Below are 13270 nucleotides of genomic sequence, written 5' to 3'. Positions count from 1 at the left end.
AGCCAAAACATTAAGATACAATATGCCAGTGCCTTCTCTGTAGTGATGAATGCAGCTGGACGTAGAAGGGATCTTTCCTATTCTGTGAGGCTCCTATTGAGTGTATTGATTTTGTCTAATCTAATGAAAGATGTTTTGTAACAGATGCCAAGTACTTATTGGTACTTATTGGTGCTCCTGAGGAAGGGGAAAAAGGACAGTTTTTAAACAAGACCCAGAAAAGCAGTTCCAGATGACTGGAGTTGTGCTGGGAAAGTTACAAGCTGCTTGAGGACTTGAAGAAAAATCATGAGAAATTTGTTGTCTGTGCTTGCCTCTTCCCTTCACTGCATAGCAACATATCCAAGCTCTTAATTACAGACAATCTGCAGTACCACCAAGTCACTTGAGACCATACATTCCCAATGTTCTGGGAGTCTGTTTTCTCCATGGGGATCCACAACCACTGCTCCCTGAGTTACTTTTGCTCCTAGCAGTGCCTTCTTGAAAAATCAGTCCTCAGGAACACTTTCTTTTGATTTTATCTCCTTCCGTATCAAATACTATCCAAAAGCACTGCTCTCCCAACTATCCTTCTCAAAGAAATAAAAGACTCTGTGGCAGGGTCATCTGACTTTATAGCTATTGCTTGATCCATCAGAGCAAATGGGTTAACACATACAACTCATTGTTTGAGGATAAAATGCACGAACAGGCACCGTGCAAAACAAAGTTGATGTGTCATACTTATGAATCCAAAACAGAAAAGGCTTTTTCTTCCTGTTATAGTATATGGATGTCAAAGCTGATTCACAGAAATATCACAGAAATAAACCAGAAAAATAAAGTTTGTAATTCAGAAATGAAATGCTACCTTTCAAGCTATTACTTGTGCTACATATGTCTGAAATGTTTACAAAAGGCAATTTTTCAAAGTTTCTCTTCAAAGCTATTTAAGTATGCTGTTAAACAACTCACCCTTGAACTAGCAAAGAATTCATCTGTTTGAGAGTGCATCAGTTGACCTAGAATATTTTGTATTATCTCCTACTTTATTGTTCAAAAGATTTTAAATGTGCCTAAACTCTATTTTCTCTTTTTACCTAGTTCTTGTTTCTATACCTATGAACTATAAAGCAATAAAACAAAAGCAGGTAACAAAAGATAATATTTTGTTCACTAACAATGGAAACATCAAAATCACTTATACTGATATATAACTGTAATTCTATGCTAATCTTAAACCTTCATAGACGGCATGTGAAAATACAGCTCTTTTGCTAAAATATTTTAAAAAAAAATCACAAAAAAAAATCAGAACCAAACTAAACTATTTATATATATACATAACTAGAAAACAAGAAATTCCTCTCCCAGTAACAGTGGATAGAAGGACAACATTAAAAATTGGCTTTTGCTGCAGAACATGTTACTGAGCCAAATAGAATGAAGTCTGATTGTTTACCATCTTTTCTGTATTCCTATTAGCAACAGATTAGTACCATGATACTCCAGTAAGTAATTTGACAAGCTTTCAACTTGTTTTTTACCAGTCTTCTTTCCTAATGCTGTTACTTTATTTCTGTAAGGACAGTGTTATTCTTTTTCCTTTCTTAAAGGTTATTAATCTTCATAGTAGAATCATACAGTTCCTGTATTAACCTGGGCTCACACATTAAAAGAAACAGAATTCAGGGAATTCCAGTTATTAAGGAATAAAGGTATTGAGAAGTATTTCAGTTTTTCTGTGGCAGTTTACCTAGTGAAAGTTTCCCCTCTCTTTAGACTGAAGACAAGATCTTTACCCCACATCTTAGAGAACAATGAAGACCTTTAAAAAAGGAAAATCAACAAAAGGTAGTTCACATTGGCTCCTTTCCCTTCCAGCATCCACAAAAATCATAGCTGGTGCCTTAGTTCACACCGGTTTTGCCTCTGAAGTCAGGCCTTGTTCATCTAGTGCTAACAATCTTCACTGAAGATGAAGGTACCTGTCTGTATTAACAGGCATGTTTATTAAATGGAGCCTGGGTCAATTTACAGGATGGGATTAACAAACACAAAGAGCGCCAGCTGAAGGACAAGAAAAACACCTCAATGTGGAGATCTCCACGTTTCTGGAACGAAAATTCCAACTGAAGCAGTGGAAATCCAACTATCCAAGATGCTTCCAGAACACTATACCAAACCTGTAGGTTTATGCAGCTGGAGTTTCCTCCACACAACTGTTTTTCTCCACACCTCCACTTTGAATATTTGAGAATATTTGGCAGTTGCCTGGGACAGCTCCAAAAATCACCTTATCACAGATCACAGCAGATTTGCCTGAAGGGAAGTCACCAACATGAACGTGCACAACCTCAGTGAAAACGCCTCCTTTCAGAAAAAACAGATCAGTGTTCAAATCTCCCACTAAAACCAGCTTGGTGTTAACAGCCGAGCAGCACTTTTTAATTCCTTTTCTATGTTTGCTCACATTAACATGGGCAAAAAGTCAACAATAAAGTACAATTTCAGACAGCTTATTTTTTAAATGCTTTCAAGGAGAGTGAGCTCTCACAAGGGCCTGAGCCACAACACATCTTTTAGACTCTCTCATCTTTGTGTTCTAGACATTTTGGGGGTTAAAGTCTAGCAGGAGCTGCACTAAGTTTGGGGTTTTTTTAATATGGAAATTACAGAACAATCTTGAACAGAAATATTCCCAAACGGATATATTTTTGTTTCAAAAGCAAAATTAGCATAAACACATTTCAAGAAGAAATTAATATTATCCCTGTCACGCTTGCCTTACAAACTCCCAAAATACCTTGACGCATTTTATTTTTTGTTTTTATAGGCTACAAGATATCCAAACAGAAAACATATTATTAAAATTACCATGACAGAAAGATCCAAAGCAGCTGGAACCTCCCTTGTCCTGCATGCAGTTCAGCAGAGATACAGTCCACACAGACTCTATTTAATTGTACAAAAATATTTCATTTTTTATTAGTGTGTACAAATCTGCATGAACAATCCACGAGGTCAGTGTTTACCTTGACTAAACACCATGCTATGAAAAGGTCAAGAAAAGCGTAGAGTCTTTGGATGGGATTCATTTTGCTAAACTGTACTGAAGTTAAGCAAAACAGGCAACTAGTTAGAACCGAGTAGAGAGACTGGAACCTTCAAAAGGTAATTCTTTCTTTTAAACAGCTGTCTTAAGAGACTATGAAACAGGACTAGATTTGCATTCCAGCATCTCATGTTTAATGATGATCTACAACAGTTCTTGGGCAGACCAGGGAAATATTCTAAACCTGACAATACTCTTGTTTGCCATAGAATCATTTAGGTTGGAAAAGACCTTTAAGATCATAGAGTCCAAACTGATCGTGTCAGAGATGCATACCATGTTTCATTTGCACTTATTTAATCCACTCCCTTCCTCCCCTCATCCCTCCCTCCCTCCCCCAACAGAGGAACTGTCATGGGAAAGAAAGGTTAGCTAGAAATTCCTCTATTTCTTTTTCTTCCTCAACAGGAGTGTGAGATGCCTTTTTCCTGAAACTTAGGAGGTACAAGTCCCTCAGACCTGATTCTTTTTTCTCCTCCAGAAATCACTTCAAGTGATGTTCTCCCAGTTTTTCTGGGCATCTCTGTAAGTGACAGCCATGCAGGCCTGAGATGCTCCAAGTGTTGTCTCTCAGGAAGAGGCGTAGACAGATTTTAAAATTAAAACTCCAGTTTACTAACCAGGAAAACGTGACTTGGAGCTAAATAAAACCTACAATACAGAAAAAAAAGTTAAAACCTAAACTGGGACAGAATCTCAATCTAAAGGAATAGATAATGACTCTTATAAACAATAAACCTGATAAAGCACTCACTCACACATTTTCACTCTTAGCTTCTCAGTTCTCCCTTCTTGCCATCCATTCTCTGGGACTGTCATTCAAAGCACTGTGTTTCCAACAGAACATCCCCCTTCCAAACTATTGACAATGCAGTCCATAAACAGTGTTTTTTCTTTACTGTGGCAATTTTCCAAGTAAGAACTGTGAGATCATCCCACAATTGTTTTTACCACAGAACAGTAACAACTTAGTACCGCTATGAAATAATTAATTAGGAAAAAGGGGGGTGGGGGGAGGCGGGGGAAGAGAAGTCGTACTATTCTCTTTTGATACTCTTCTAAGCACTTAAAAACCTCAGAAACACAGGCTAAGTACTTACTAACAAACAAATAACTATAGAACTAAACATAGCGTTGCCAGAAGTACGTTAAAAAAGTTTCTTGCTGTGGCATTTTCCTCCTGTTATTTTATGGATAATTCTGTTAAAGAACAACCTGATCAATGTCTTAATAGCTGATAAAGCCACTTAGAGCAACTAAGGATTTGCGACACAGGAAGAAAGCACATTACTTACCCTTGCTCAGAGAACTCAGCTCCTTTTTGAACCTGGTGTTGGACAAACCAGCATCTAGGCTGATTTGAAGAATCAGTCAGCAATATGCAGGTGAGCAGAGGTTATCTTTATTCGGCAGCGCTGGGTGCATGGGGGATCGCTCCACCAAAGTCAGGCACCCCGAGGGGACTTTTCAGCCCCCCCCTTTATACAAGCTACTTATATCTATTCATTAGTTTTCCAAGAAATCATTTACATATTAATTACAATTCTGAGAATTCATTCACATATCTCATTCCTGCGCAATGTCCTTGAAGAGTTGTCGCTGTGCAGACCCTATTCCTTACCGGCCACGTTTAAATTCTTTGTCTTCGCCACGTTGCATGTACAACAGGAATCTAAGACAAAATGTCCCTTTTAAAGATAACCAACCCAAGGACTTAGCAGTCTGTACATCCGTCATGGAGCAATAAAGGTCCTTGGACATTTCCCGACTTCTAACTAAACACAGGTGCGTCATCCTTTAGACAAGTGGTACAGCATTCACTATTCAAGGCAAAGGGCAGTTCTTCACTACAGCTACAAGTGTAAGCATTTGTCAAACTAAGGAGATATCTGGGGCAAGGGCTGTCACTGACTGTAAGTACTGCACCCGTCATTTGTCACTACAGGCTCATCAGGGATCTTCAACCACAATTTTCAGTTCAGAGTAAGCTTTTCTCGCAGTGGTCAAGAGTTTGCTGTCCAGCAGTCTTCTTTCTAAACGTTATCTTTGTCATACACTAAACACGCCTATGTCCAAACCTACAAATTCCATTGATGTCTGATTTACCACACAGCTTTTCCAGTACAGTGCAGGGAAATTGCAGGGCAATACAGTAGACAGCAAGTATCACACTGTATAGCAGTGATCAAAAAGCACAAGCTGCTGAACAGCCTAAGCCCAAAGAATCCAAGCAATTGCCCTTCATAAATCTTCAAACTCCTCCTTAAATGTACATCAGGCATTCTCCTACTGGCTACTGCCATATATTATGAGATTATCACTATGCATTTCAATGTTGGCTATAAATATTTTATCCATATGCTACATACACACACAAACTACAGTCACTAAGATGTGCCTTATATAAAGTTCACATCACCTCTAAACCATGTCTGGACTCTTCTGTTTCTGCATCATAACCTTCCTACAACACCACTGTTACACACAGATTTTATTAGTCCTCTGATGGACTACAGACATCGGGCTTGTTAGCTCTCACCTAGGTGATGTCCACCACACTCCAAAGCTCCCCAAAGCTGCAGCAACTACACTTCCCATTTTGCTAGCCTTCCTGACATACCCAACACAGCTGTCTGACTCCTCTTGTAATATCATTCCTTTGATCACCCTTGCGGCTTTCCTCTGCATCTGTTACATACTGAGCTGAAGTTTCTTGGGTATGGCAAGAAGTGTTACACACTTATTCCAGGTCAGGTCCCAGCCCCGATGCATCCAGCTCAGGTGCCTTCCCTGGAAATACCTCTCCTGACACTTCCCTGGATCCCATCCATCATTTTCATAGTGGTCTCAAATTGACAGACTAGAGACAAACTTGAACCCACTCACCTTCACAGAGGCCTTTCTCCTTCAGAGTTTTCCCATTGCTGAACTCACTCTTCACGGGAAAAGCTGGGATATTACTTCCTAAGTTGAGACCACAGCACCATCCAACTTCAGGCATCCAGCACAGATGCCAGAGTCAGGTGCCTAGCTAGCTCTTAACAGTCAAGGCAGAAAGCAGGCGTTGGGTGCCTAATTAACAATCTGTCTCTTTCCACTGATTATGTAAGAGCTTACACTGCTAATTTCAACACCAAGGTTAAACTCAGTAAATGAATTCCTGCTAGTGTGTGGCCTGACACTTTACTGTGTTGAATTCAATCCCTTCAGTATTACCTACTTGTACGAATAATTGTAAAGTCATTCTTTCTAAAACTGTCTACTGGAAACTAATATCCTCCTCCCAACAGCAAGTTTCAACAGCCCACTTTCAACATGACAACACAATCAACTCAAAAAATACCCAACAAAAAGCCTCAAGAACACTAAACAAGTCAACTCCCAAAGAATAATTCATCGCATATATCTAGCTCCTGCTGCCTCCCCTTGTGCTAGTTCTTTGCGTGAGTTTACAGTTCTTACACTAACACAATCTTCCTTCACCTTGAGCAATGATTTTGATGCAGCACCGTGTTAAATGGTTCAGTAGAATCCACCGAGACCAGATCTAGCACATTTTTTCTTTTTCTAGAAAACCTACTTTCTTATTAAAAAAAGATACTAGGTCAGTCTCACATGACCTATCTTAGCAAAATAGATCATGTTTCATCCTCCTTCCACTCAATTACTGCATCTTTATTTATTCATTCCTTAAAAAAAATTTCTAAGCTTATTAAGGTCAAATTAATGAGCCTGAAGTTGCCTTTTCACATTTTCAGTTTCCTTAGAGATACATATAACACTCAATAGTATCAAGTAAAAAAAAATTCTCTAAAAAAAATCTTAGTAATGGATCTATATTTTAATTATACATAAAAAAGGTACCTTTAAGGAATTTCCAATCTGAGAATTCCCAATACAGAAAAACATAGAAAGTCACTCTGACAGCCAGAAAGTCCAATTGCTTTTCAAATACAAGAGATGCAGAAACTGGATGCTTCTTCTGAGACTACAAAAAGCTATGTGAAATGATGCGTAAAATATCCAAGAATTGCTGAAAGTTCCTGAGACCCCAAAATCACCAGACATACAGAAAGATATAGCTAGGGTGCTTGTTTAACTTGATACGAGAAATTCCAGTGCAAATCTGAGATGCTTCTGGGATCTCTGTTACACAAGTCTCTTGAAGAGCTGCACAGTACCTTATTCCCACCATTCAGTACAATTTCTTATATTCACAAACTATTGAATACATTCACATAGACTTCCCAGTTCGTTGGGTCACTTAAGCATGCTACATCTGGAAAAGTTTTTGTGCTGAAGCATGATTTTCTTGATAAAATTTCAAGGCTTTTTAAAAGAATAAATATGCTACCCAGTTCAAGAAACCTCTTTTATATGATCCAAGAACTTTTTCCTTTTTTTTCCTTTTCTCGTTGTTTTAGCACTTTTGTATCTCTATCAGCTTGCTATACACATGCAAAAACTTTGCAAAAAATACCTTAAAAGCACATGAAACACTCCCTTAGTCTGCAATTTTAAGGTCTTTTGTTTGACCCAAATCAGCATTCCTATGCCTTGAGCTGAAAGCAATCATCTTATTAAAAGGTGATATTTGTGTTATTGCCTCCTTCAGACAAATTGGGCCTGAATTTTAAGACACCTACCTATTAATTCATTCTTCAAACAGTGTAAGTGTGATTTCTGCATGCTGGTGCTTTAGAAGTCAGTTTGTACCTGTCTGTTCATGTCACACAGCGTTCAAAACAGCCAGCGAAGATTCCTTCTGAATATCATGGCTACAAACTTCTGCTGGGCCTCTGCCTAAATTCACACTTATGGGGCAGCACATATGTAACTATAAGCTTCAGTCCTACCGAAATGAGCAGAAAAGTTGGGATTTCTCCTGATGTAGACTTTAAGGCTGGCTGGACTTCCTGGGAGACCTCAGATCACTGACAACTGCTCCTGACTTCACCAAGGGCTGCAGGTGCGCAGTGTCCGCAAAGGACTTTTATTGAGATGTCTGAGTTTAGATTAAAGATACGTACTTGAAATTTGACCCCAGGTATTTAATGCCCATCTGCCCAGCCCTCCCAGAAGTTATGAAAAATCATGCACTAAAGCTAAAAATAACTAGGAGCTTTTTTCTGCTATTTATTCTGCAGAGACTAGCATGGTAGCAATACCCTAGTCTGAGGCATACTGCCACTGCAGATTATTGTCTGTTACTACAGTGCTTCAAGCTATTGTATTCCACCTAGCCTTGGGGACAATACAGAGAGCTGTCAAGTGTTTGTACTGCACAGTCCAGACCTCCTGATGTATGGAGGTCTGGACTTAAGGACCTGCATGGTCACTTCCTATCTTACCTTCCTAGCTATATGGAAAAGAACACTAGAAGTAGGAAATGATCCATATACAAAGTTTCCAAGAATGAAAGTAGCACGGTAGGCAGCTGATTTTGAGGGTTCGTTTAGATGGTTCGGACTAAATGTTAATCCTCCCAGTGTGTTTTAGTGTAACAATTTTCCCTGAAATCTTCATAATGATTCTGTGTAGTTCACCTAATGCTGAGAATATTAACAAGTAGGTACTGGGAATTTTGTAATTTAAACGCTAACAGCTCTGTAATTAAAATGCAAACACAGGAGTAAAATTAAGATATTATGTAACTGAAGGTAAGCTTGGACAGGGTAACATTCCAAACACTTTAAATGCCTTGATGTCAGAGTGGCACTTAATTCCAGAAAACCCTTAATTTATTTTTGTGCTTGCACAAAGTAATAACCCACAGAACACTGTAGTCTCCAGACACTAAAAATGTCTTAAATTCTGCTGCAACCTTCTCCCTGACTCTGTGCCCTCCACAGCCGTTCTTATTAGCTATGTATCATCACATCCTCTTACCCTTCTTTCTGTCACTCTCCCTGTATTAAGGCTCTACTCAATCTCATTATGCCGTCATTGAAGATGTTATTCAAACTCAGTCCTTCATCGCTGTCTTCACTGCTAAAGTCATGGTTAACTCTGCAGACGAGTATCAGCAGAGTCAGAAAAACACTTAATGGAATATAGATCATTATCGGAAGGCCAAGTGCCTCACATTATGCAACAACTGCACATGTAGTTACTGCAATTACACACATCAATCTGGCATGGTGCATGCAACTGCTCTAGCGCTAACAAGAGGATGATGAACATGAGGATCACTGACCATTTAACACAGCCATGCCCTCACACATAGCCTGCTCTGTATTTTAACATACTTTGCAAACTGTCAAGTGGGGAAGGAACAAACTAGTGAATGCTGGGTTTTGTTAAAAAACAAACTGTAAAAGCAGATAGTAAACTTGCAGTAAAAGCTAACAACAACAATCATAAAGCAGCTTGCTGTACTAATAAGTCACTCATGCAGTTTGTCTTTTCATCATCTATACCAGTATGTGCTTTAGCAGGGCACATTTCCTAGAGATGTCACCCAGAGAACTCACTGACGGGAAAGCAGGGACTGCTACTTAAAACGGATGCCACTGAAAATAAACTCCGTTTTATACACACACATTAAAGAGCCTCAATCAAAAAAGCTATGTGGAGCTTTACATATGCAAAATTAAATTTTTACTCTTAATGAAGAAGCCACTAAATCCAAATCAGTTGAAAGAAAACATGCACTATAATACCAAGCAAGCAGCCAAACAGAAGTGGGTGGCATTCTCTATTCTTTCTTTACCATTATCTCTCCAGACCAAATCTAAGAAAAAGCTTCAGGTGAGCAGTGGGATCTGTCTATATGGAGTTGACAGCACAGCCAGGGCCACATTTGAGAAACACTTAATTAGGATGATATGCTGTCCCTGTAGGGGAGCCCCAAATGCTGGTTTTTTCCTCTATTGTTATGGATTTCTTTGAAAGTGTGGAGACAGACCCAACAGGGAAGAAGACGTAGCTGTCTTGGTGAGGAATGACAATTCTTTTTTAATTTCTTCAGCCAGAAGCAGCACTGAACTGGATGGAGATTCAGGATTGCCCCAGGCGTATCTTTTTCCAATACAGACAATGATTAATAGAAGAAAGAAAGATGATATGAATGACTAGTATTACCGCAATTCCTTTTAAGTCACAGTAAAGCTAGTTACAGGGTCTGGCAACACTAATTTGCTGCTGGCAACTTCAACTCAGCCTTCTTGGGATCAAGAAAGATCTGTAAGCGCATGCCTGATTCCCAAGTTATTCTTCACTGAACAGTTCAAGGTAGTGAAAGGCAAAAATTACACATAAGCCCCTGGAGCATCCTGTTGTGCACTGTACTCCATTCTGTCCCAGTTAAATAACTCAGTCCATGGTACTGACCGCTCGCTTTAATTACAGATGTAGGCACAATCACGGCAGTACACCTATCTAGACTTTTCAGTAATTGATCCTCAGTCTGCATTAAGACACGTATCTGATACAAGAAAAGCAATAGCACAAGAGAAAGTGTATTTGCTGACTCTGCTTGATCTTACAAATGAGCTTATTCTCCCTTAGTAGGGCTTGGGGAAAAATACCTGAGAAGTCACTACTGTTCACCACTGACTACTCCACCATTCATTCTTTGCTGAACCCTGTAAAAGGGCAGAGGGCACCACATCAGAGGTGAGGAGACTGAGGGTTCCTCCTCAATTTCTGCACACGATTACCCATGTGACCAAGAGCATCACATGTGACCACGAGCATCACGGTTCACCTCCCACTGCCTCCTGTTCCCAGACCAGCAAAACTTCCTGCCTCTGTCTCACTTGGCTGGTGTCTGCTTCATAGTGCCTTGCCGTAAAGGCCATATCCCACACATCACTAGCATGCGTGCCACAACTTCTCTTATTTTCTGAAATCGCAGAAGCCAGGTGCAGCTCGTCAGCCTGACATAAAGCCCACCAACAGCTGCTCTGCCCCACAGGAAGCAAGGCGAGTCCTGTGACTGAACTTTGCTTGGAAACAAGCGGGCAAGAGTCATCTCAGAAGGGTCTTCTGCTAACAGCAACCCCACCAGGACTCACATTCACCTCTCAGGGCCTAAGCAAGGTAACCATCATCCTCTGCCCCTGCCACATCACAGGACATAAAAGTAGCTTGTTCACTGTGGAGAAGTAAATACTTGGCAAATGTTTGTGAAGTGCCTAGCAGGTTTTAGTCCCCATCCTGAAGGATAGTCCTCTACGCTACAGCAATATTCAATGACAGCAAAGGCAGATCTGCCTTCTTCCATCTCTGTTGACCCAAGAAGTTCAAGGAGGAAAAATAAAGAACTACCATTTTGTTCTTACAGCGGAAACAGGTGACAAATACTGGCCTTTTAGCACAGGCTATACTTCAAATCTCACAAATTTCCAGAAACACGTCCACATCACTTGTTCAAAGATGAGCAAATCATACTGTCACTAGCTAATGATCTACCTGAGCTTCTGTGGACAGCGCACACAACGATAACAGAAAACCTCTGATCAATACAATGTATTACACAGTACAAAACATAGGGTAAGCATGCCGCTGATACCAGAATGCAGGATCTCATCAGTACTTCATTATTTCTGAGGCTGAAGTTCCTTTTGCTTTGTCTGCCTCTAACATTTCATCTTTGAACCTTTGCATTCAGTGTCTGCAGATCATCACACATTATAGCAACAATCACTCAAGTTATATTACCTTACTCCATCTTCCACAGCTGAAATTCGGCATGCGCATCCAGTTCTTCTTTAATAAAGTCTGAAAGACACAAAAAGGACAAACCATTTCTGACTAAATGGATCTACATAAACAGGCTAGTAGTATAAGAAATTTTTTTTTGGCAAAAAGTAATAAATACAGGAATAATTTAAAAAAAATCACTAAAAACTTGTAAAAAATGCAGTGTTATTAACGTTTTGTAATATAGCTCCTTTACCATTTGAAACAGAATATGGACTGTGGATCAGTTCTGAGCAAACAGAACGTAAGAATAAAGCTGAAAGAAATTTTAGAATCAGGTACCATTACTGTAACATTTTACACTTAGGGACTGTGATGTATATCTCCCACTATATTAATGAAAATACAATGCATTTAACTAAAATGACTTTTCTATTAAGTCTGTAAAAGACTCAATGCAGTTATGATATAAGAAGCTCAATAAAGTAGCTACTTCACGTCACCAGCAACAACTGAGCTCTCCCAGCGCAGCTTCTCAACTCAGCTACCTTGTCCCATCTGCTCATTGCAGCCACAGTCAGTGCTGGGGTCACCACATGGCACTGCAATTCCTTCCCCATCCACGAAAAAGAAATACTGGCAACTGAACCCAACCTCCCAAGCGATTTTTACTTCCTGCAGGCCCAGACTGAATTCAGATGCCACTGGCAAGGATTCAAGAGTCTCATTTCTTGCTGCCAACACCCACAGCTTGTGTCACCACTGTGACAAGGAACATACTGTCCTTGGCCACACCAACATCACTCACCACACCTAAGCAACAGGCATCTTAATGGGGTGTCTTCCCTTCGAGAAGTAAAATAAGACATTTTCTAGCACATTTTATCCCATATATCAATCAGTCCAGAACCCTTACCCAAGTTCATTGTCAAACAGATAGACAATCCACACAGCAGGAAAGTAAGGCAGCTAGACACGAAGCTTAACTTTAACTTGAGAAAGCCACAGCCTTCCTAGGCTCCCTCTGTAGCCAGCCGAATCCAACATCTACACCACTTAATCCACCAGCTACCGGGGTCAGCCTCTGAGAGGGGCCCTGTGGTGCAGGGGAGGCTCCCTGTCACACTGCACACCGCTGCTTCTGTTTTGCCTAACACAGCTGCCACAGAGTTTAACATCTGGCCCATGGTCTCTTCTCAGCTCCCATGATGATCTTAAGACACAATCATTATTTTGTGAGGGCACTGTTCTGAATTTTGAGGTTTATGGTTTCCGAAATGATGCAACAGCTGTGTTGTAACTCAACAGCACAGTGCTTTATAGCAGTAAACTAGGAAGAGGTGCCTTGCACCCTGGCATGAAGGCAGCCGGGGTGCTAGGTAGTGCATAACCTGCCAGGATGGAGAGCAAAGTGAGGTGCAAACACAAATGTGGCACAGCGCTGGCCATATGGGGGAGCAGCCCATGGGGTGAATTGTTTCTACCAACTCACTCCAGAAAGAAACCCGGAAGTAAAGTAACACACAT

The 13270-nt window shown here is 40.2% G+C and overlaps 1 protein-coding gene across 14 annotated transcripts in view; it reads right to left on the bottom strand.

The window, feature by feature from the left end:
• Positions 1–13270, bottom strand: part of INPP4A (inositol polyphosphate-4-phosphatase type I A) — a 131070-nt gene that overhangs the window by 67087 nt on the left and 50713 nt on the right. For 10 of the 14 annotated variants that reach the window (XM_056329887.1, XM_056329882.1, XM_056329893.1 and 7 more), the window contains exon 2: positions 11762–11806. The gene's annotated coding sequence lies outside the window, so the exon portion shown is untranslated. Of the gene's footprint in view, positions 1–4658; positions 4770–11761; positions 11822–13270 lie in introns of all 14 variants that reach the window. The other 4 variants (XM_056329885.1, XM_056329884.1, XM_056329883.1 and 1 more) reach the window with 2 other exon arrangements.

The sequence above is a fragment of the Falco biarmicus genome, chromosome 2 (genome assembly GCF_023638135.1).
Source record: "Falco biarmicus isolate bFalBia1 chromosome 2, bFalBia1.pri, whole genome shotgun sequence".
In the NCBI taxonomy this organism is placed as follows: Eukaryota; Metazoa; Chordata; class Aves; order Falconiformes; family Falconidae; genus Falco; species Falco biarmicus.
This window is presented reverse-complemented; position numbering and strand designations above follow the sequence as displayed.